The following is a 21,830-nucleotide window of genomic DNA, read 5'->3' as shown; positions in this document are numbered from 1 at the left end:
TGAGTCTGAGGACCACATTTTAGCCTGACATGTGATCAAAATTAATTCTAGACATTATTAGGCCTGTTATACCTAATATTATTAGAAACAAAAGAACTATCAAGAAGCAGCTAATCCAAGAAGAAGATGGCACCATAGGTCTAATTTTTAATTGAACACCTTGTCCTTCAAAACAATGTCTTGTGTGACCCATTTAAGCCCAATGCTGGGCACGTTTTCCCTGATTGAAATAATTCTTTTTTGTCCGTAGATATTTGAAGGACCCTGATACTGAGAACATGCCTGCAACCTGGCACATGGCACAGGGGCAATTGCTGTAGCAACACTGAAGTACAAAAGTGGCTGAACTAATCTGTTGCGTGCCTGTGCCTCTGCAGTGTCTCAGTGTCTGCCCTTGACCCAGACAGGCCAATCCTCTCCATATCAATAAGAACTGAGAGTCTAATACCATTCCTTTGCATTAGAAAAAGAGGTGTTTACTTTAAAGAGATTTAAAGGCATGTACCTTGTTTAAACTTTACCAAACTTATAACTCAAGGGTATGTAAAGCTCTGGCTGGCTCTACTAAGATTCATAGAGAATGAACTGTTGATTACCTGTCTCAGTGAAGAATGATAGCACAAAACAATGAATAATCACAGCATTGTTTATATTTATCTTTGAAAAGCCATCAGTGTCTCCTAGTCTATACAAAGTGAATATAATCCGTCTCACACTCACAAAGTTGCTACCAACACACCCAACATTGCTTTAGAGTTAGAAAGATAAGACAGAACTAGGTCCCAACTTATTGCAGCTATTTTATTTATAAAAGATTGACAAATGCTCACAATCATACAAAACAACTCTTTACCAATAGAATGTAGTTGGGTCGATTAACTTATATTTATTTGCACAGATCAGTTCTTCACAGTTTCTTTCTGACGTAGAAGGAAAAAAAATTTATCTATAAAATCAAAATGCCTTCTCCTAAATATAATATTCACTTGCCATGTCTATACTTTGACACGATTTCAAAAAACACCCTGTTAAATCATTCAGATCAGTCAATGGGCAAAAACTATGACGTTTTCCTGACTCCATGGTAGAGCTAAGCATGCATTTCCTTTAATGACAGAAAGAACATGTTCATCTGATAAGAAACAAAAAACAAACAAACAAAAAAAGGTCGATATAAATTCCCCACTGTGATATACAACACAAATACCTTTCTTATAACTTTCTTATCTTCCTTGGTCAGGCACATGTCTTGGGACAAGGGCTACCTTGAAAACTAAGCACGGCTGAATGGTGAGTCGATTGTGAATTATCAGTGAATGGTTTGGATATGATCGACTAAGACTCCACTGGGAAGAGTGCTGTTTAGACTAAAGGTAAGGTATTTGATTGCCCCTGCACCTGCTGCAGAGCCATTCTCTGGCTGTACTGGAGTCCCAATCTGTTCCACTGCAGAAAAAGCGCTTTTCATAGGGATTCAGAGGCACATGAATACCAGCCAGCCCTTGCAGACTGCAAAGCAAGACCAATTTTTTAACTGAGACTTCATGCAGTCCCCTCTGGCTTTTCCCAGGAAAGACTGAACTCATTAAGCAATGCTAATTTAATCACAAGTCATCAAGGGGTGGGGAGTTATATAACTATCTTTAAAATTTCAAATCAAATATGATAAAATCTCAGGAAATAGATTTTTTTTTTTAACAAAACCCACACCTCAAAATAAAACAGAAAAAGAAATAGAAGTTTATGAGTTTTAGGATCAAATAAAATAAAATGAAACATCAATATTTTCTTACAACTATCACATCTACTAGATAGTTCCAATTCATGACTTTTTAATGTAGTAATATGTGAGATCCTGGAACTGAACGTGCCTGGCGTGCAGAATACAAATGCATTTTTAAACTCGTAAGACAATGTAGAAATAAGTCAGGTACACAGGAAGGATCACTGACAATCACATTAAAAAATAACTACCTCCCTTCTCTCTTCTTCAACCACAGCATAGTGACAATAGTGATATTTCACTCATGAGGCGAGTGCACCTTGGCCATATGCTTTAAGAAATCAAAACTCTGCCGAAGTCCGCTGTGGTTCCTATTCCTGTAGGGAGGATATTAACCTGATAGGTAGGTGGGAGAGGTTCATAGCCCGCTTTCTAACAATTGGATGGTGTTTGCCTCGCTATAGTCATAATTAGAATGGCGGTCACCAAGAGGTATTTATTGGTGGTATGACAACATATTGATATTGATGTTATTTAAAAGAGAAAGAAAGAGCGATCACGGTCAAGTTTGAAGGTCCTTATTTTACAACCACGCATAATTCAATAGGTGAATAAACCTTGTGGCCCCCAAACACACGCCAACAGCTTGAATTACCCGGGGTGAAACCGGCGAGACATTCACTCAGGGCTTTCTGTCCTGACCAGCCACGGAACAAACAATGTCAATTCATTCTAAGTGCCTAGTGAAGGTAGAAATCAGAAACCGTGTCTGTGTCACATTAGTCGTGACAAGCTGCGTACCTGCAATGACGTGATGGAAGCCTCCTCCTCGGGTCCCTTCTCTCTCTCTCTCCCTCTCCCTCTGCCTTCTCTGAGTTGTCTAGTCCACAGCGGGGTCTAAGTTTGGTCTCCCGCCGCCGCTTTCAGTTCGACCGCAGCCGGACTGCAGCAGACGCCCATAAGAGAAGCGCGCCGGCTGAGGGTGCAGGAGAGGCGAGAGCGCGCCCCGCGCCGCGCGGTCCCAGGCTGGCTGCTCCTGCAGATGTGAAAGGAGCCCGGAGACTTAGCTCTGAATCCTCTCGGCGCTGCATGGGGATATTATCACAGTCTGGGATTTCTATTGGCTCTGAACACCAAACAAATCACACCAGCCACCCCCCTTCTCTGTTTCACTCAGCGCTTGTTTCTCATCTAACCCACAAACATTGCAGCCACACCACACACTTCAGTCGCTTGCAATGTTTCTCTTTTCCTCCTTCCAGTCAGTGGATTTACAACCCTGTGGTCAGCTCTAACATTTTTTTTAGCAGACTTCCAATTCTAACCTTCTTGTTTATGTAGAGAAATTCTCCCTCTATCTCCCAAACCAGAAAAAAAACAACAACAACAACACTCATTCCCTTCAGATCTTCTTCCTTTTGTTGATGGGTTTCCAACGTGAAGAATGTAGAAAGCCTGTGTGTGATATGTCTGACATTCTCATACACGTGCACTTACACACACACACACACACCAGGCTCCTTTTGTTTGCAGTAACTGAGGCCAGTGAAATAAAAAGCAAGCTGAGCCTAATAACCTAAGTGAGAGCTTAACTAATAAAATCTTGAATGAATTCAGTGCAAAACACCCATTGCTTGAATTTGTTTTCTGTTCCAAATAGTACTTTGGTCATTATTATCCTGATTTTTGTTTATCGAATGCAACGGTTTCTAATGCAAATCAGACTCTTCAACATCCAGAGAACATAAAACAATGACGCCAGACCAATTCCTGTGCTCCATGGGCTTGGTGCGTTATATCAGAAGCATATTGTGACGCCTAAGTGCTTGCTCTTTTTATTATTTTTTGAACTTCTCACCACTGATCATCTCAGGACTGAGACTCCCTTAGTGTGATTCACTAGCCAAAGAAGACTATTCAGACTCTGCTGATAGAGGTTCCTGGATGAAAATTTTTTATCTGTATGTGTCAATAGAGATAAACCTTTGGCCCTTTGGCAGGGAAAGGGCCCAAGAAAAATCTGAGATCTTACAAACTTGGCTGGGGAAATTCAGAATAAAATAAAGTTTCGGTGTGTCTTATAAAACAGACCCTCCCTTAGACTTTTCCCCAAAATCAATTTCACTGGTGCTTATGGAAATTTTAATGACAGTTATTCTTGACAAGAAGCCATTGCTTCTGAAATCTCTGAGCTCTGTTTTGATTTTTGACTTGAAATTTTTTTTTGCAGTGTTATCCCTTTTGTATACTATTCGGTATTTGATATTCTAGTTCCAACTCAACTCACAGCACATTGTGTTGCAAATTCACAGGAAATAACAATTAGTTCTTGAAATATATTATCACCAAACAGACTACCTGCCTTCTTTCTTACGTGGGCACATTCCAGGAATTGTGAAATGCAGCCTTATTCTCAGAATGGGCCAGCCTGACATCAGCTGAAATTGACAAAGGAAATACAAAACAAAACCACGTTTAGCTGTTGGTTCCTGCTAACCACAGTCTAACCTCAAATGGCATATCCTTATTACTTTAACAACTCCAGTTCATTCCCTTTCTTTAGGTAAGCAGCTAAAAAAAAAATACTGTCATAAATCTTTGAATATGTAGAGTGTAGTTCTTCTAAAGATCTCAACAGTCTTAGAAAAAAGAAGGAGTTATAGGTATGATATTCCAGATTTTCCAGGTGGAGAAATAGAGTGGAGGAATGATAAAGTGACTTGCTGAAGGCAGACAGCAAATAGAGCTGGGAGAGTGGATGACTGCCCTGTTTGTTCATACAAACTATTTGACTCAAAGGAAAGTAAAGGGTTAACGCAGCTGACTCATTCCTGCCTGCCTTTGCACAGAAGAGCTAACAATTCATGAAATCATCTGTCCAACTTGGTAAATAGTCATTTATGTTATTTCAGAACAGGTCATGATATTTTCAGATAAGTTACCAATAATTTGCCTTAGAATTGCCTTTCTAGAAAAGAGAGAAACAGCGACTGATAAAACCAAGCAGATCATTATATTTTCTGCTTGTTATTTTCAGGACTCATTATGGCTCTTCATAGCACTGAAAAGACAGTGTAAGTGAAATCATGGATGACTTAAAGTCACAGATCTATCTTAAACTTCATTTTAGATAATAATCCAAGCCCTCTGTCCTTCAGTTAATGAAGAGCAAAACTGGATGATTTAAAGGACATCTATACCCAATCAGTTGTGTGGTTAAGGGAAAATAAATCATCAGTGTTTATTCTTCTATATTTAGTCTTTTCGTCATTTTGCTACCTTTAAAAGAGTTTTTCAAAAACATTTCTTAAATCCTTTATAAATGACACAGACATTGGTAATAATAAAAACGCTTGCATCTCAGCATGCACAGCAGCGGACAGCTGGGCAGATTCATGACAGAACAGTCATTTTATTTTCCACTTATTCAGCCACATCAGGATCATCCTGCTTAGTTCAGTGTGGCACTTTTTACAGGAGATATTCACCAATTGGCATGTATCCAAAGGAGTTGATAAGACGATGATTCTGAATATTATAATTTATAAGAGATGCAAGAGAGAATCAGGCATCTTGGAGTAGGAACTGAGGTGAAAATGATAACATTTTCAAACAGTAAAGGTAAAAGAGGAAATATGTTTATTATTCGTATAATGCTTCAAATGTATTGTCATTTTTATAAACATTTTCTTTCTTGATTTTTTTAAACAACTCTATGAGGAATGCAGGATAAATGCTACTAGGCTAATTTTATAGATTAAAAAAGTTTGTATAGTAAAGTCACCCTGATGTAGTCACAGTTACGATGCCAGAGGATGGGAATAAGTTGAAGTGGACCCGAAACCCAGTGCTGTTCTGGAGAGAAAATAAGGGTGGGCAAAAATCAGGATAGCGAAAGACTTCTCAAAATTAAAGCTTTCGGAAATTGAAAGAATTTCCTGGTAAAGTGATGATTTGGAGATTTTGATATAGGTCAATGAAGTGGTCAAGAAAAGGACTCACAGTCATTTGCAGAGATTATGAAGGGATTGTTATAAAGGTCAGACTAAGTAACCTAGGGTTTACTTCAGCTCGAAATCATCTTTGATGCTATTATTGGCTTTTACTATATTACAGAATAATTTAGAATTTTATTGAATAATTTTCATAGTATGCCATTAAATTTTTTAAAAGATTATGATTATGATCTAAGTATATTTCTGAACTATAGATGACCGCAGATGGTGTTTTACCCTTCTTTTGACATATCTGTGTGTTCTATGATGAATATGTATAATTTGTAATACGAAAAAAAGTAAAAAAAAAAGAAAAAGTAGAAGAGCTTATAATTCTTCCTCTACTATACAAAGATACAAGATTTCCATATGACTTGTTTGCTGAAGACTGACATTGCATTCCCAGTGTGATAAGCATAAGATCACATTCTTGATCTTGTCTGTACCTATTCATGTGTTTTCTTTCTAGCCTAGATTGGACACCATTCTAATGCTAATGCTTTCCCCTTGGTTATCTCTTTATTTATCTTAATAGCTTCCTTTTAACCTATGGATTTATTGATAAATCCATAGGTGCTTGTTTTGTCCTTTTATAGCTATAATTCTTTCTTAGATTATCATAGTTTACTTTTTAAATTGTTAAAGTGCTTTTGATGCACAAAGTTTGTAAATTCTTCAATTTACTGATTATTCAATATTTATTCCTCCACCATATAAGAAACCTTTATTTTCTAGAAAGTCATTAACTTTGTTCATTAATACTGTATGTTTACATCAAAACCTCAAAATGAAATCTGTATTTATGATTCACTGATACATATGAATCTATGCTCTTACGGTTCACAAATTTCAACTGTTCGTATGTATTAAATAACATTTATCTCTCTTGTGTCATGGTGATTCTACCCAGAATATATGAGTGATTTATCAGAGTTTTATAGCAAAATATATAGCTCTCACTGTGTCGCAGAATAAACTCCTTGTCCATGAGAGTGCCATCTGTCATGTTTGTGTCACCCCAGTGGAGCAGAGAGCACAACCCACAGATGAGCTGGGGAAATTAATAGGAAAGGGAATGACCATGTATTCAGCTCAATCCCTGTATTTTCCCTTAAGACCCAGGGAGCAGGTGGTTGTGGGTTTTTTTGATTCATTAGCCCATGCTTATTAAATATCAGCAAGGCCTCTGCGCTGTACTCTTACTTCTGAGATATGGATGGGTAGAGGTGAAGAGGGCAAAACGAGAGTGAAGAGAAGGCAGAGCCACCTTTGACCTGCATGTGCTTATGACATCATATAAGCGGTGAATGCAGGAGATGGTTAAACTAAGATTCAGATTGACAAATGTAGCTGAAGGAGCGGCCAGAATGGCTCCATCATGGCACCTGCCACTTCCTTAACTCTTTCCCAGACCCGATAGCCCAGATGAAGAAGGAGACCTAGATAGTAGTATAGATAGCTGTAGAAGTATCACATTCATCTGCCCCTACAGCTACAGACACCAGACTAGGAGAGCACGCTGGACTCAAAGGGAGCCAATCTGCCACCCATGCAGAGATAATGGGAGTTGGCTGTCCATCAGATTTCCCCTTTTGATGAGCTTGAACTAGGGTTATCTATCTATCATCTATCTATCTATCTATCTATCTATCTATCTATCTATCTATCATCTCTCTATCTATCATCTATCTGTATCTATCTAACTTTGTCATTTGATAGCAATAACATAAGCTTAAAGAGTCAGAAAATCAAGCCAGACGTGGTGACTCAAGTCTGTAATCCCAGCACTTTGGGAGGCCAAGGCAGATGGATCACAAGGTCAAGAGTTCGAGACCAGCCTGGCCAAGATGGTGAAACCCCTTCTCTACTAAAAAGACAAAAATTAGCCAGTGGTGGCACGCACCTGTAATCCCAGCTACTTGAGAGGCTGAGGCAAGAGAATTGCTTGAACTCAGGAGGTGGAAGTTGCAGTGAGCCGAGATTGCACCACTGCATTCCAGAGTGAGACTCCATCTCAAAAAAAAAAAAAAAAAGTCAGAAAATCAGAGAAGAGAGAGTGTACTAGTTATGGTCATGGTTAGAATAGGTGTCTACGAAGATCTAATAGACCTCTAATGTATGTCTCACATATGAGCAAGAAAAGATGAGGTCCAGTTGTTTAATCTTTCTGAGCTTCCACTGGCCCTGCCTGTATTTCCTTTGTTTCTGTGTGTATCCATACACCAAATCTCTCAATGTTTGAGGTCATCTGTGTGACGTTCTCCTTCTTGAAGTGTACATAAGGAAAAAAGCCCAATAGAAAATCAAAGCAGATACCATAATTTAAGAAGTCTGAAACTTAGCCTCAGGCTAAGTTTCAGATGATGAACACTATTGCATTGTAGTTTGGTGCCTGGACTTCAATGTCAACATTGGGTTGAATCCTGAGTCACTTACTGCTTGGATATCCTTGCTTTTTTTGTTTGTTTTTGTTTTTTTTTTTTTTTTTTTTTGGAGAGGGAGTCTCGTTCTGTCACCCAGGCTGGAGTGCAGAGGTGTGATCTCGGCTCACTAAAACCTCCGCTTCCCAGGTTCAAGCAGTTCTCCTGCCTCAGTCTCCCTAGTAACTGGGACTACAGGTGCACACCGCCATGCCTGGCTAATTTTTTGTATTTTAGTAGAGACAGGGTTTCACTGTGTTGCCCAGGCTGGTCTCGAACTCATGAGCTCAGGCAATCTACCCACCTTGGCCTCCCAAAGTGTTAGGATTACAGGCATGAGCCACCATGCCTGGCCTCCTTGCTTTTTTTCTGGGGTTTCGGTTTTTGCATATATAAAATAAAGTTTACGTGACAACGATGTAGGTTCTAGGAGGATTAAATTAGATTTTCGTTTAGAAGGATTACACAATGTCTGGCCTGGAGAAAATACTCTATAAAATCCAGGATCCAAGCTCAATAGAGCAGGCATTTCACATGCCAGGAATAGCAAAGGCTACTGAAGCTCAGTGACCAGCGTTTCAATGTGGAAGGGAGAATCTATGTGTTCAAGATGGTTTGGGGGAGTGTCCTCTCTGGGATTGTTTTGGGCTCCCATAGAGAAGTATACTGATTTGGCTTTTAGAAATAAGCCCAAATCATTCAGAGCTATTCCTCACCAGGGAGACTAAACTGGCTATTTCCATTTTAGAGTACAATTAAAGCAATGTGTTATATGAAAAGCCTCTAAGCTCTCTAAGGGCAGAAACTGTATCTTATTTGAGTTTTTCTAACCAGTGCTTACCACTATTCTTGGTACAGAGCTGGCACTCAGTAAAGGTTAGTTGAATAACAATTTATAAACTGATCTATTAAAAAATTAACTACTGGGTGTGGTGGCTCATGCCTGTAATCCCAACACTTTGGGAGGTCAAGGTGGGTGGATCACTTGAGGTCAGAAGTTCGAGACCAGCCTGGCCAACATGGTAAAACCCCGTCTCTACCAAAAATACAAAAATTAGCCAGGTGTGGTGGCGGGCGCCTCTGATCCCAGCAACTTGAGAGGCTGAGGCAGGAGAATCGCTTGAACCCAGGAGGCGGAGTTTGCAGTGAGCTGAGATCACGCCACTGCACTCCAGCCTGGGTGAAAGAATGAGACTCCGTCTCACAAAAGAAAAAAAAAAAAAAAAAAAAATTAACTGATTGATGAATTTATTAAAGGAAAGATGACTTCCTTATGTGGATTGTAAACTGGCACAGAACACAATTCTAAAGAAGGAATCCCAGTCTGTTTCATCCAATAGAAATATTGTTTGAATTAAATGTTTGATGGTGGTTGATTGTATTATTGTCCAAAATATTCACTTCCCTGCCCACAGGACCCATTCCTGAGAAAGGATAATATAGGCCTACTCCCCTGACTGAGGCTTGGCACTTTGGCTTATTGTAGCCATTAGAATGTGTCCAAAAGTTCTGTGTGTGCTTCCAAAACAAAGCTTTAAAAGCCATTGTGTGGTCTACCACTTCTCTTTTTTCTCTTCCAGAAAACCGATGAGGTCCGTGGTTCCCTGAATAAGAATGGCATGAAGCAGAGCCACAGGTGATGTGAGGCAGACTCATCATATGGGAGAGAGATAAAACCTAGCTGTCATAAGCCACAGGGATTTGGGGTCTTTTCTTGACTGTAACGTAATGCAACCTAAACTGACAGATGCTATGCGTTTCTACAGTCACTTTTTTGGAGACCAGAACTCTTATTCATAGATAAGATCCAGCATGCTTGTTAACAGATACATGTACATTTATCTTAGTTATACTGGATATTGTATAATTGCGTATGCTATGTCATGAAATTCCCATCCAAAAAACTAACAAAAAATGTTTCAGGGTTGGCTCCTGGCTTCCTTTCATTCCCAGTTTGTCTTCACCCCAGTGCCTATTCTCTGAATATAAAGTTCTTCAGAACCCAGGAATCACTTGGTGACCGTGACCAAAGCTCACTTCCCAACAGGTGGCCACAGAGGACAAGGTGTGGAGGACACTGGAAGGAGCCCATGACTGACGGGCGTGTTGCCTGATGCTACAGAAGATCCATTGATCGCATCTCAAAGCAGTTTCTAGGGAAGCAGGAAGAATTTAAAATGCTCTGGAGAAATTATTTTCACCATTTGTGCTTTTAAAGAATAGGACGTATTAATTTTTCGTAAGTTCTTGTTAACCATGGCAATACACAGTGCCATTATTTCTTAAACTCTGGTTCAGGTTATTTACAAAATAGGTCAGGTCACCCCTTTCCAGCCCAGAGCCAGAACTAAAATAAAACAATCCTCACTCCAACTTCTGTTCTCCCCCGCACACACATTCCTGCCGTCTGGAAGGACCCGAAGCAAACGTTCCTGATATATTTGGAAGGGAACAAAAGTTAGTACGGAACAGCATTTGACCTCTGTCTTGTATCAATGTGAATCTTAGGCTGCCCTGCACGCACTTCCGAAAGCGACATATCTCCCTGTGGGATCAGTGACAGGGAGACAGCTGGCCGGCCTCAGAACGAGCTCCGCCCCATAAGGACTGCACGGCTGTCCAGTTAGAAAAGCAACGGTGAGGGGCTCCTCCCCAGCTGGTGCCTTTGTGGGGACTTTCTCATCAAGAGTCATTACACAGCCAGCGTGGTGGAGTGACATATCCATGGGGATTTGGTAACAACGAGATTCTGTACTGTAGGCTCATGAATTCAGGAATTCATGAATATTGAAGAAATGCACATGGCTCCCCGCAAGAAGATATCGATTAAACTTCTTTACCCAACTGTCAGCATACTAGGAGTTAATAAAGTGAACTAAATTGATAGGTAACATTGATCTCTGACTCAGGCAGTAGAATTAGACCTTGGGTGGGTAAATAAGTCAAAGCTAGTAGAAGCACCTGATGACCTTGTGAATAGCTCTGAAGTCAGTCTATTCTTTGGTTTTATATTATCAAGAAGACTCTTTAATTTAATTTTTATTTTATTTTATTTTATTTGAGATGGAGTTTCGCTCTTGTTGCCCAGGCTGGAGTGCAATGGCGCGATCTCCACTCACTGCAACCTCTGCCTCCTGGGTTCAAGCGATTCTCAAGCCTCAGCCTCCCTAGTAGCTGGGAATTACAGGCATGCACCACCACGCCTGGCTAATTTTTGTATTTTTAGTAGAGGCAGGGTTTCACCATGTTGGCCAGACTGCTCTAGAACTCCTGACCTCAGGTGATCTGCCCGCCTCGGCCTCCCAAAGTTCTGGGATTACAGGTGCGAGCCACTGCACCTGGCCTTTTATTTCATTTATTTATTTATTTTGAGACGGAGTTTCACTCTTGTTGCCCAGGCTGGAGTGCAGTGGCATGATCTCTGCTCACTGCAACCTCCACCTCCCAGGTTCAAGTGATTCTCCTGCCTCAGCCTCCCAGGTAGCTGGAATTACAGGCATGTGCAACCACTCCTGGTTAATTTTTGTATTTTTAGTAGAGGCAGGGTTTCACCATGTTGAGCAGGCTGGTCTCGAACTCCTAACCTCAGGTGATCCACCCGCCTTGGCCTACCAAAATGCTGGGATTACAGGCGTGAACCACCAAACCTGGCCTCGGCCTTTTAATATTTATTTATTTATCTATGTATATGTATATGTATGTATTTATTAGAAATCACTTTTAAAGGATGCAAAACAGAGTCAAGCTTGGTGTGAGACCCTAAAGTCTTCACACAAATCACATCGTATAAGCCCGAGCACCTTGATCCTTTGCAATTCTCAGTGGTTGCACCACTCCTCACCTTATTCAACCAGAAGAAAACATTCTAGAGATTTTTAAGTTCCACCTCATTCCCATGCAGACTTTCCTATCTGTTTCAGGCCTTAGCGGTTTCTCTTCATTATGTCCTATCTTTTGGCATTACTTCATTTAAAAATACTTGGTATTACATAAACGTAATATTAGCATCCAACTCTGTCTGCCTTATTAGCCCAACATACCACGACTTCTGGAAGGCAGTGATCTCATGTGCCAGGTGGAGTCCTTAAGACACAAATTAATGAGTTATTTCCTAAATATTATGTCTACCAGCTGCCATCAGATGTCGAATACCAGCAACACTAAGACAGTTCCAGAGACAGGTTTCATGCTCTAGCTTCCTTTGGCCTATTTTACTTTCATTAGTATATAAATTTCCTGGCACTGCCATGACAAAATACATATCACAAGCAGGGTGTCTTGAAACAACAGAAATTTCTTCTCACAGAGTTCCCAAGGCTAGAAGCCCGTAATCAAGGGGTTGGTGGAGGCAGTGCTCCCTCTGAAATCTTAGGGGAATCTTCCCTTGCCTCCTCCTTGCTTTGGGTGGTGGCTGCCAATCCTTGGCATCCTTGTCTTGCAGCTGCAGCATTTCCATCTCTGTCTCTGTGGTCACATGGCATTCTCCTCTCTGTGTGTTTCTGTTTCCTCCTCTTCTTACAAGGACGCCAGTCTTATCAGATTAGGGTTCACTCTACTGGCCTCATTTTAACTTGATTATATCTGCAAAGACCTTATTTTTAAATAAGTTCACATGCACAGAAACCAGGGTTTAGAACCTCAACATGTCCTGAGGAACATAATTTAACATAATTTGACCTGTAACAAGCGGTAACTGATATTCTGTCTGTCACCATATCTCCCTGGCTTTTCCCAAGGCCTTTTCCAATCCAGTGAGCAACCTTCACTCACTCACCTCTCTTGTTTTTTTTTTTTTTTTGAGACAAGGTCTTATGTCCATTGCTCAGGTTGGAGTGCAGTGGCAGGATCACGACTCACTGCAGCCTCAACTTCCTGGGGCCAGGTGATTCTCCCACTTCAGCCCCCAAGTAGCTGAGTCTATAGGGATGCACCACCAAGCCTGGCTAATTTTTTGTATTTTTAGTAGAGATGGGTTTCGCCATGTTGCCCAAACTGGTCTTGAACTCCTGGGCTCAAGTGATCCTCCCACCTCAGCCTCCCAAAGTGCTGGGATTACAGTCGTGAGCCACCATGCCCCACCCACTCACTCATATCTGATCCCATACCTTCATCTTTGAGTCATACAGAAACCTCAGATCCAGTAGTTGTTTAGTTGTTTCTTTTACTTTCTTGCCTCTGCTCTAATAAGGATGCTTCTTTTTTTTTTTTTTTTTTTTTTTTTTTGAGACAGAGTCTCACTCCGTTGCCCAGGCTGGAGTGCAACGGCTCGACTCACTGCAACCTCTGCCTCCCAGGTTCAAGTGATTCTCCTGACTCAGTCTCCTGAGTAGCTGGGATTATAGGCACCTGCCACCACGCCAGGCTAATTTTTGTATTTTTAGTAGAGACGGAGTTTCCCTATGTTGGTCAGGCTGGTCTCATGATCCGCCCACCTCTTCCCCCTAAAGTGCTGGGATTACAGGCATAAGCCACCGCACCCGGCAAGGGATGCTTCTTAGACAATGTCTGGGAGTTAGAAAACAAATGATCAGAAAACTATTTCATCAACAGAGCTAGAAAAATAAACAGGGATGACGGAAAAGGAGGTAATGGTGACGAGGACAGTTTCAATTGATAATAGATGTCACAAACTATTAAATTTTCAGTCCTAGTGATGGTAATAAAAAATCACCAAGAATATATCTTTTGTGTGAGAATGATTTTCTTGCATCTAAACCTGTTATATTGTGAGATTATTTTATTTGGGGGAAATCCCAAAAGACTGCAAACTTCAGGTTAGCCAATCCTGTGTAGATTGTAATATGATGTAATATGTTTCTTTAACATCATAAGAGTTTTGCTTGGTTTGTAGGCTATATCTCCAGTTTCATCAACAGTTGAACAGACGGCTTGAGGTGCTCCATGAAGGCATTTGACTTTGAAATTCAGCAGACATCTGCATTGTCACAGTTCTTTTTTTTTTTTTTTGAGACAGAGATTCGCTTTTGGTGTCCAGTCTGGAGTGCAATGGCATGATCTAGGCTCACCACAACCTCTGCCTCCTGGGTTCAAGCGATTCTCCTGCCTCAGCCTCCCAAGTAGCTGGGATTACAGGCATGTGCCACCACGCCCGGCTAATTTTGTATTTTTCAGTAAAGTCAAGGTTTCTCTATGTTGGCCAGGCTGGTCTCAAACTCCCGACCTCAGGTGATCCGCCCACCTCGGCCTTTGAAAGTGCTGGGATTACAGGTGTGAGCCACCGCACCTGGCCTATAGTTCTTATATCATATGTGCAGCAGTGTATTTTGTAAAAGAAATGCATTCCAAGGCCAGGCACCGTGGCTCACGCCTGTAATCCCAGCACTTTGGGAGGCCGAGGTGGGCAGATCACCTGAGGTCAGGAGATCGAGACCATCCTGACTAACACGGTGAAACCCCGTCTCTACTGAAAATACAAAAAATTAGCTGGGTGTGGTGGGGGGCGCCTGTAATCCCAGCTACTAGGGAGGCTGAGGCAGGAGAATGGCGTGAACCCGGGAGGCGGAGCTTGCAGTGAGTCTAATCACGCCACTGCACTCCAGCCTGGGCCACAGAGCGAGACTCGTCTAAAAAAAAATAAAAATAAAAATAAAAATAAAGAAATGCATTCCAAATCTCAAGTCCATCGATGTGTTGAAAAAAACAGGATCAAATGTTTTATTTCAGTTTCTATCAAATACTTACCTGGATTCAATGTCTATTAAACCTTTGTTCTATGGGAACATTACTAATACCTCCCTGCATCCTCACTTGAATGGGGATAAATTAAAAGAAAGAACTAGTATCCCTTTAAGGGTCTGTGGAGCCCTATGCACTCTCAATGGGTTAGCTCATTAAGTCTCACAACAACACTTTAACTTAGATATGATTTTTCTCATTTTGCAGGTGAAGAAACTGAGCCTTGTTCAACCAGTAAATTGAAGAACTAGAATATAGATTTGAAAGTTCCATACTCCAAAACTCACACTTTCTTACTAACAATAAACATTTTTCCCATATAAAAGTAATGTATTTTTGGGCCAGGCGCGGTGGCTCACTCCTATAATCCCAGCACTTTGGGAGGCTGAGGTGGGCGGATTACCTGAGGTCGGGAGTTTGAGACCAGCCTAACCAACATGGAGAAACCCTGTCTCTACTAAAAATACAAAATTAGCCAGGCATGGTGGCACATGCTTGTAATCCCAGCTACTAGGGAGGCTGAGGCAGGAGAATCGCTTGAACCTGGGAGGAGGAGGTTGTGGTGAGCCAAGTTCGTGCCATTACACTCCAACCTGGGCAACAAGAGTGAAACTCTGTCTCAAAAAAAAAAAGTAATGTATTTTTATTGTAAAGCACTTTACAATGTAGAAATATATGGTTAAAAAATGCATGTTAGTTATTTCTAAAAGAAAAACATTAGACAACCTATATTTTGCAGAGTTTATTTGAGCAAATACCTAACTGGGCAGGACTCACAACTGAAAGAGGTTCAGAGAGCTCCTCTCTAAAATGTGGGCTCCGAAATTATTTAAATTTTTTGGTAAAGACAGGGTCTTGCTTTTTTGCCCAGGCTGATCTTGAACTCCTGGCCAGGTGCAGTGAGTGGCTCACACCTGTAATCCCAGCTCTTTGGGAGACTGAGTCAGGAGGATCACTTGAAGCCAGGAGTTCAGGATCAGCCTGGGCAACAAAGTGAGACCCTGTCTTTACCAAAAATTTAAAATAATTTAGGAAGGTGCAGTGGCAGGTGCCTGTAGTCCCAACTACTTGGCGGTTGAGGTAGGAGGACCCCATGAGCCCATGAGACCATGAGACCAAGAGTTTGAGGCTGCAGTGAGCTATGATCATACCACTGCACTCCAGGCTGGACAACAGAGTGAGACCCTGTCTCTAAAAAAACTGAATAAACAAAATGAGAAGCAGAAGAAGAAAAAGAAAGGAAAAGAAAGAAAGGAAGGAAGGAAGGAAGGAAGGAAAGAAAGAAGGAAAGAAACAGAGAGAGAAAATGTGAGCACTGAGTATTTACAGCTAGAACATGGAAGTAAAGTACAGAAATGGCTTGACTAGGCTGGGTGCGGTGGCTCACTCCTGTAATCCCAGCACTTTGGGAACCTGAGGCAGGTGGATCACTTGAGGTCAGGAGTTTGAGACCAGCCTGGCCAACATAGTGAAACCTGGTCTCTACTAAAAATACAAAGAAGTAGCTGGGCATAGTGGCGCATGCCTGTAATCCTAGCTACTCGGGAGGCTGAGGCAGGAGAATGGCTTGAACCCAGGAGGCAGAGGTTGCAGTAAGCCAAGATCACTCCGCTGCACTCCAGCCTGGGCAACAGAGCTAGACTACGTCTAAAAAAAAAAAAAAAACAAAAAACAAAAAAAGAAAGAAATGGCTTGACTGGTTGTAGTGAGGTGTTTGTCTTACTTAGACATGGTCTGATAAGTTGGTCGCCTTTCCTTGGCTGAAGTTCGGCGCTAGTGTTTGGCTGAGACTCTTGCCGTTTGTTATACTCCTAAATTAGGTTTGCCATTTGTTTATGTTCTAAATTAAGTTGCAGTTTGTTACCTAGGAACTGAAGGTATAGATTCAGGCTCATGCCAAACTAAACAGCCACAATCCCACCACTACAAATTGAGCATCCCTTATCTGAAACGCTTGGGACCTGAAGTGCTTTGAGTTTCAATTTTTTTTACCCGGATTTTGGAATATTTGAATTTTACTGTTTGAGCATCCCTAATTTGAAAATCCAAAGGCTAAAAGGATCCAATGAGTATTTTATTTGAGCATCATGTTAGTGCTCAAAAAAGTTTTGCATTTCAGATGTTTGGATTAGGGCTCCTCAACCCATATTACCATCTTAGTATTCCCTTTTTTTCCTGCTTATCTACATGTAAATTTTCCATATTGCTTATTTAATATTATATCTAAATATTTTAATAAAATTAAATTATTTATAAATTATTTAATGACTATATAACAACTAAATTATTTAATGACTATTTTAACCAACCCCTCTTATTAGACATTTCAATTATTGTCAGAGATGAACTATTATAAAGAAAATGTAAAAAAAATTATTATGTAAAAACATCCATATATTCTGAATATTTTCAAAAATAAGGCCAGTTATGGTGGCTCACATTTATAATTCCAGTACTTTGGGAGGCTGAAGTGGGAGGATCGCTTGAGTTTAGGAGTTCAAGAACAGCCTGGGCAACATAGGAAGTAGGGAGACCTCATCTCTATTTAAAAAAAAAAAATTCCGGTGTGTTGGTGTGCACCTTGGTCCCAGCTACTCAAGAGATTGAGGTGGGAAGATTGCTTGAACCTGGTAAGCCAAAGCTGCAGTGAGCCATGATCATGCCATTGCACTTCAGCCCAGGAAACAGAGGGAGAGGAGACTTTGTCTCCAGAAAACAAAACAAAACAAAACAAACAAACAAAAGATACATTATGAGGGGTGGCCCTAGATTTTTAGATATCCAACTTTTATATAATACTAATTTTCTCATGTTCACCTTCTTAGCCACCTATTCTAAGCTAAATTGGGAATTTCATACATCAATTGACAAATATTTCAAGGCATGGTGTGGTGGCTCATGCTTGTAATCCCAGCACTTTGGGAGGCCAAGGCGGGTGGATCACCTGAAGTCAGTAGTTTGAGACCATCCTGGCCAACATGGTGACACCCCGTCTGTACTAAAAATACAAAAACTAGCCAGGCATGGTGGTACCCGCCTGTAGTCCCAGCTACTCGAGAGGCTGAGGCAGGAGAATCACTTGAAATGGGGAGGTGGAGATTGCAGTGAGCCGAGATCACGCCACTGTACTCCAGCCTGGGTGACAGGCTGAGACTCCATCTCAAAAACAAACAAATAACAAACAACAAACCCACACAAATATTTCAGGCTTCTTGGTTCTGGCAAAATCTTCTTGAGTTTTACATTTATTTGTTTGTTTGTTTGTTAATACCCCTCAGAGGGGGTACAAGACATATCCAAGCATAGTTTGAAACCACAAGGTCTTCATACAAATCACATTGTAAGCCTAGCACCTTGGTCCTCTGCTATTCTGCATGGGTGCACCATTCCGCATCCCCTTTGCCCAGAAAAAAAATTCCAGATATTTTCCAAACTCCAGCACATTTCCATGAGAGCTTTTATTCATCTCCATGACAGGAAGTATTCATGAGCGATTTAAATATTTTATGGAATTTATCCTAATTATTTTACTGAAATGCATAGAATGTAAAAAAAATAATAATATGGAAGGTAGAAAAAAGAAATTATTAGATACAGCCAAAGTGCCAGGTGGAGTCCCTAAGACACAAATTAATGAATTATTCCCTAAGCATTATGTCTACCAGCAATTTTTACCCCTTATTCTGATCCTTACGATATTTCAGTTCTTTGACTATGTGCTTAATAATAAAAACTAAAATCAGGAGACGTGTGAAATGCCGAAAATGCATTGTAAAAAATGTATCTAAAAAGTGAGGTGTAATTTAGGGGTGTTACATGATTTTAGCAACCTGGTAATAGAAACTTCCTCTCAGAACTATTTATTAGCATGGTGTCCTGTAGCCTGTCTGCCTCAGGATTACCTGTGGTGCTTTCCAAGAATGTAAATTCCTCTGCCTCAACAGGGATAAGGGCTGGAACCAGAAATGGTATTTAAACAAATTCCTCAGAGGGACCTTAGCCACTTTAAAATTTGAGAAATTGCCCTTAATATTTATTTTCCTAGGGGTCAGTCTTCACATGTTTGGCTTTTGAGTGTAACATGTTTGGCTTTTGTTCAGAAACGTGTAACAAACTCGAGGCATGTCTGTATAGTACGTAGCGCGATTAAAGGCTATTCATACACAGATTCAAATTGCTTGAAAATGTATTTTCCCATATTGCCATCCCATCATGTATGAGATGCCCAGTAGTATCATTCATTGAAATGGAAGTTTTCGTCATTCGCCCAATTTAGGGTTTGTTGTTGTGTTTGTCATAGTTGTTTTAATGAGAATGACTTGACAATTACGTGTGTGTGTTTAAAAGAAAAACAATGGTTGTGTTTTACCAATAGATTTGCTTATCAGTTCCTCTTGCCATCCACTCTTCCATCCTGGAGGAGTAAGAGTGTGGATGCTGAGGTTCAGATGCACACTCTGATATCCCAAGGGAAGACCCTGGGCAAACTGCCTCAAGTTAGCTGTTTGCATCCACATCCTCAGAGCATTTTCCGCAAAGTTTATCTTAGCCATCTGTTTGCTATTTTGCAAACTGTTTACTTACTGTTTATTTGTGTATGCTCTACTCCTTTAATTCTTAAGATCTTAGTATTTTTCCCAAATCTATGCAGTGGCTCTTTTTTTCTGAGACAGAGTCTCACTCTATCGCCCAGGCTGTAGAGCAGTGGTGCAATCATGGCTCACTGCAGCCTAGAGCTCCTGGGCTCAAGCAACCCTCCCACTCAGACTCCTGAGTATCTGGGGCTACAGGCGCATGCCACCATGTCCAGCTAATATTTTTATTTTTTGTGGAGACAAGGTCTCATTATGTTGCCAGGCTAGTCTCAAACTCCTGGGCTCCAGTGATCCGCCCACCTCGGCCTCCCAAAGTGCTGGGATGACAGGCGTGAGTGAGCCACCACTCCTGGCCGTGCAAAAGCTCTTTATATCATAATATTAACCTTTTGCCACATGTATTATATTTTCCCAGTATATTGCTTGTCTATACATTTACCTATGCTGAATTGAAAAGATAGCATGAGGTTTTAAAGCATTTGTTGTCAATATATCAATATTTTTCTTTATTGTTTATTTTATTGTTTTACAATTTGGAATCAATTTCTCATCCAAGGTTGAAGTCAATTTGGGCCTATATTTTCTTCTATTTATTACTTTAATTATAGCATTTAACATTTTAATTTAATAAAAGTAATTTATTAAGGTAAAGTAGATTTTAAGTAATGTTTAATAAAACATTGAATGAATTTGGCCAGGTACAGTGGCTCACGCCTGTCATCCCAGCACTTTGGGAGGCCAAGGCAGGTGGATCAACTGAGGTCAAGAGTTCGAGACCAGCCTGGCCAACTTGGTGAAACCCTGTCTCTACTAAAAATACAAAAAATTATTCGGATGTGGCGGCACATGCTTGTAATCCCAGCTACTCAGGAAGCTGAGGCGGGAGAATCATTTGAACCCAGGAGGTGGAGGTTGCAGTGAGCCAAGATCATGCCATTGTACTCCAGCCTGGATGACAAGAGCAAAACTCCATCTCAAAAAAAAAAAATAATTTAAATGAATTTAACTTAAGTGAAATGTGTTTTGTTACTTAGTACAAGGTAAGAGTGTTGTATCCTGAATAATACTTCACCACTGATTTATAGTTGATTAGATTTTTATATGTGTGCTAGATTATATATAGAATACATATAGATTATTTTATACACACATATATATATATAGATCAATACAATTTCCCTGCTTTAATCAGCCCTTATCTAACCAAATACTGATCCTGATCCTACTGGCTATGAGGACTTTCACAGTAACATTGACATTAGTAAGCAGCTTTGGTTGTTTTCCTCCTGGTTTAACGGTAATGACTCATTACCACTAGACAGTGTTTCCCCCATTAAGTATAGAGTGGGCTCTTGGTTTCATATAATGGATATTTGTGAATTATGATAAGACAACGTTCTGGTTTTGGGGGATAAGAGAATATTTTGAACATGTAGTCAGTGTGCTCTCTTTCTCACACTCATTCCGTAAGAGCCACCCCTGCTTTCGGGTAGGGTTGTAACAACAGGAAGAGGAGAGAAAGAATTTATTCAGAGCCCAGCTTTTGAGTTTCAAAATAGATCTTCATTTGTCTTCCAAACCAGAACACTTTTGATTGTGAAAGGAGGCACCATTAATAATTATGCTGGGACAACAGGCGTAAACCTGGCCTGAGAGACAGTCACCCTAGCCACAAACAACAGAGCTGGAATAATGCGTGAACACGCAAGAGGACGTTTTTCTTGCTGAAGAGAAAAAAATGATCAGAGCTGCAAGAGACAGAGTAGTCTGAGGAAAAGCAATGAAGTTGAGAATTGTTTAGCATCCCTCAGAACAGGCCCCCAAGCAGATATTGCAGTGGAACCCATGCTTACTCCTGGGTGGACTTAGGATAGCAAGCCCCCTCTTGCAGTTACTCTTATCCTGTTAGTATGAAGCTGACATAGCTGAGGGTGTTAGGCACAGGAGGCTCCAGCAGGCTCTCGAGGGCCAGTGCTGGGTGGCATCGGAAGCAACCAATGGAGAGAGGCCCAAGCATGCCAGGAGACTTCCAGAGGCTCCTTGGTTGGAGAACAGGAGGATAAGGTAGCAGATGAGCTTCTCTCCCTTGTTTCAGTAGTTCTTAATCTTTTGGTGGACCATGAACCCATTTGAGAATCTTTTGAAATCTATAGACCTCGGCTCGGCGTGGTGGCTCACTCCTGTAATCCCAGCACTTTGGGAGGCCCAGGTGGGCAGATCACCTGAGGTCAGGAGTTCCTGACCAGCCTGGCCAACATGGCAAAACCCCGTCTCTACTAAAAATACAAAAAATTAGCCGGGCGTGGTGGCGCGCCTGTAATCCCAGCTACTCAGGAGACTGAGGCAGGAGAATTGCTTGAACCCAGGAGGTGGAGATTGCAGTGAGCTGAGATTGCACCAC

General features: G+C 41.0%; 1 protein-coding gene across 1 annotated transcript in view; it reads right to left on the bottom strand.

Annotated features, from left to right (window-relative positions):
• GREM2 (gremlin 2, DAN family BMP antagonist) overlaps nt 1–3,031 on the bottom strand; it is a 123,290-nt gene extending 120,259 nt beyond the window's left edge. The window contains exon 1 of the mRNA XM_002809259.5: nt 2,525–3,031. The gene's annotated coding sequence lies outside the window, so the exon portion shown is untranslated. The remainder of the gene's footprint in view (nt 1–2,524) is intronic.
• Nucleotides 3,032–21,830: the final 18,799 nt, after the last annotated feature.

Source organism: Pongo abelii, chromosome 1 (genome assembly GCF_028885655.2).
Source record: "Pongo abelii isolate AG06213 chromosome 1, NHGRI_mPonAbe1-v2.0_pri, whole genome shotgun sequence".
Lineage (NCBI taxonomy): Eukaryota > Metazoa > Chordata > Mammalia > Primates > Hominidae > Pongo > Pongo abelii.
The sequence above is the reverse complement of the archived record's forward strand: the minus strand, read 5'-3'. Positions and strand labels throughout refer to the sequence as shown.